Genomic DNA, 3,651 nt, shown 5'->3' on the forward strand with positions numbered 1-3,651 from the left:
AGTTTTAGGGTTTTAGTTGTGCAAAGTGGACAATGTCACTGCAGTATTAAATGTTCACTCTGACTCTTCCTTTTTTTTTTTTTTTGGTGTCTCATCCAGACAAGGCCAGGACTTTCCAAAACAAGGAGCAGCCAAAGCCCTTTTAAGGTGAGGAGATGGAATCACACAGTGCTGTGCAGGGCCCTGGAATGGCCAGGCCTCAGGAAAGCCTCGCTGATCCACATTTGCTGTGTGTTGCATTTCCATGGACACTGTCACCACAGCACAGAGCTCGCAGAGCTGCGTGTTTCACTCTGAGCTATGCTCTGTGAGCTCGGGAGGTGCAGCTGAGCTGAGCTGTGGCTCGGGGCTGGCAGGGCCCTGTGGAAGGTCCCAGAGCTGAGTCCTGACTCCAGCTGATTGCCAGAGGACAATCCCACTGCCCCTTCATCCACGGAGAGGGCGCCAGGGAGGGGAGGAGGAGCAGCAGCTCCATCCCAGGGGAGCACTTCATTCTCATGGCAGGATTTAAATCAGGCGCTTTCTTGCTGCACTCCTGCTGATGCACACGTGCTGGTTTCCCTGCATGCAGCTGGAAGGGCTCTGCCACTCACAGGCCTGGCTGGCAGCAATGCAGGGCTGGCATGGGTGCTGCAGCAATGAGCTCTGTGCCAGCTGCTGCCCCCCAGCTCTCCCCATGGTGAGGAGCTGGCCCTGCTCTCTCACACAGAATTCCTCTGTGCGCAGGATTTCCTGCAGGAGCCGAGTGTCCAGCACACAGAACTGACCCTGCTCAGTGTCCGGCACACAGAGCAACCCTGGCCAGAGTGTCCAAGTGTCCAGCACACAGAGCTGCCCTTGCTGCGTGCCCAGCACACAGAACTGACCCTGCTCAGTGTCCGGCACACACAGCAGCCCCTGCTCAGTGTCCAGCACACAGAACTGACCCTGCTCAGTGTCCGGCACACACAGCAGCCCCTGCCCCAGAGCAGCCCTCGTTTGCAGAGGAATCGCTGCGGGTGCCTTTCCTCAGCCCCTCTCTGCAAGCCCAGAGCCAGCAGTGCCAGCAGCAGAGGGTGCTGCTTGCCCGTGCTGCTGGGAGCCTTTCCCAGCTCTGTCCTGCCGGAGGAGCCGTTCCAGGCCCGGAGCAGCACGGCTGTGTGTGACAGCAGCGCAGGGATGGCAGGAATGGTCCCTTTAGCATCAGCAGGACTCGTGCCAGCCAGTAAACCACTGGGATTTCAGGGGTGCTCCCCTCAGGAGGAGACAGTCACCTGCAGGTACCTCAGGGGTAACTCAGCACTCAGCTGGGGTTGTAAGTGCTGCTCTTAATAGGACAGGGAGGAAATTCTGCAGCCAAGTGCTCCCGTTACATATATCCCATCCTTAAAGGCATCTTCACATCCTGTGCTGAGACAGAAAGGCAAAGGAGTCATGAGAGGAGACATCACAGCATGACTCTGCTCTCCAGGTGAATGTAAAGCAAAATACCTGGATTCTACATTTTTATTTTTATTTTTTATGAAGGGTTTCATTTCATTCAGCAGTTGCATTTACTTGTGTTGCGGCGTGTTGCTGTGCTGACTGTGCTGACATCTCAGTCCTCAAGAAGGCACTAAAATGAAGATAACTACTTTTTTTTCCTGCAAAGTGCCCCTGGGGAACGCCTCTTTTTTCTCCTCCATCCCACTCTCCTTTACTCCCCTTTCCACCCCATCTTCCAGCTGGGGAGGGTTTGTTGATTGGGCTCTGGGCAGGCTTGGCAGGGTTTCTCCCTGGCGAGGCTGCTGTTCTCACAGCCCCTCTGTCCTGCAGCACACTGGGCTGCTGTGGCTTTGTGGCCACACTTAGAGGCACTCATTGTTCCTCTGTGCTGCATTGTGTCCCTCAGAGCCCGCAGGCACAGCCTGCAAGCACCAGGGACATGTTTGGGGCAGCGTGGCTGCTCTGCTGCTCTCCCTCTGCCCAGGGCACAGAGTTCCAGGCTCTCTGCCTGCCCAGCTGGGTACAGCAATAGGATCCCCTCTGCTGCTGCTGCTGCAGCCCTCAGCCTCTGCTGCAAGGGCAGTGTCACTCCAGAGTCTGTCCCAGCCTCACAGCCCATGCTGGGAGTCCAAAGGATTTAAATATTTAGCTTCAGACATTCCAAAGGGACGCAGTTGTCAGAAGGTGGATGCTCATCCCAGTCCAGACCCCAGAGCTAATCTACAGTGCTGAGTGCTGACCGCAAGAAAGCAGCCATGCCAAGCCATTCCTCCTCCCACCTTCCTTTTAATAGTCTCAGCACAAATTCACAAGGATGGGAGCTGGAGAAGTCTCTGCTGATGCAGGCTCCATCCCCAGGCAGTCGGAGGGATCCCACTGCAGGCCACAAACACTGCCCCTGTCTGTCACCCCCTCTGCCTCTGCTTGTGCTCTTGTTTGAGCTGCAGACAGTGCTCAAAGCAAGTGACTGAAGATTAGTAATTCCTGCTTCTTGAGGAAGCAAGAAAGCCAAATATTAAGGAAATAAAAGCAGACAGGATTCTATAGGAGCTGTGGTCTCATCTGGCCAGAAGCCACCACAAAGCTGAGAAGTTCTGCTTCAGTACTTGTCACGTCTGGTTTCCTCCAGCTTCCCTGCTGCTCCTCTCACTCCTCCACCCCGCTTCTCCCTGGAATTAGTAGGGGAAAGTAACTTAAATATGAGCAGGACCAGGTCAAAGCAAAGTAGTTTTGAAAAAGCTACCCAATATATATCTGTTTGACATAAACCCTCCTATTTTTATTTTGCAGGGTGTGGAAGAACATATTTGTGCTGTATCCACAATCTCCCTGGTGTTTCTGGTCAGCTAGAGTAATAAATTTATTCTGATGTGAATGTGGTTTTTTTTTGAAGGACCACAGTGACTGGCATAGAGCAACTATTCCCCACAGATATCAAAATATGCTCAACAAATTAGTGAATTAACTGTGCTTTTTTTTTTTTTCACATGTGCCCCAAGACCATCAGTGATGAGAAATGTCAAGAGCCATGCTCATGTCCAATCCCCAAGAACAATAACTGCAGCAGCGTGCAGGGGCATTCATTCCACAGTGACTCAGATGGCAGGCTGCCACCTCCTGAATCACTCACACCGCTTCCTGCAGCAGCTCCTAGGTGGTCCTTGGAGTTATCCCTTGCAATATGGCTTGCTGAATTTATGACAATCCACGGCTTTACAGCTTGAGCAGTATTGCTACAAACCAGTCTTTTTGTCTGGAAACACTGAAAAATTCATTACCTCAAAGGGGCACTACCGGGTCAGATTTGTCCAAAGGGTTGTTTTTATAATGAAGACTGAAATGAACAGAATTGTATTTCCCAGGTTTATTTCGGTAAACAAATGAGTCTTTAAAAAGCAAACAGACATTCCCAGGAGCGGCTGAAACAAATCACAGAATGGGTTAGGTTGGAAAAGACCTCTGAGATCACCGAGTCCATCCTGTGACATAACACCACCACGTCAACCGGAGCATGGCACCAAGCGCATTCCCCGAACGCCTCCGGGCACGGAGACTCCGCCACCGTCCTGGGCAGCCCCTTCCCGTGGAGAAATGCGGAACTCTGCGTGGGTGTGCGGATGGAGGAGGATGGAGCCGCCACCGAGTGCCCGGAGATCCCCAGCGCCATGCCCGGGGCTGGCCGCTCCT

The sequence above is a fragment of the Geospiza fortis genome, unplaced genomic scaffold (genome assembly GCF_000277835.1).
Source record: "Geospiza fortis unplaced genomic scaffold, GeoFor_1.0 scaffold662, whole genome shotgun sequence".
NCBI lineage: Eukaryota > Metazoa > Chordata > Aves > Passeriformes > Thraupidae > Geospiza > Geospiza fortis.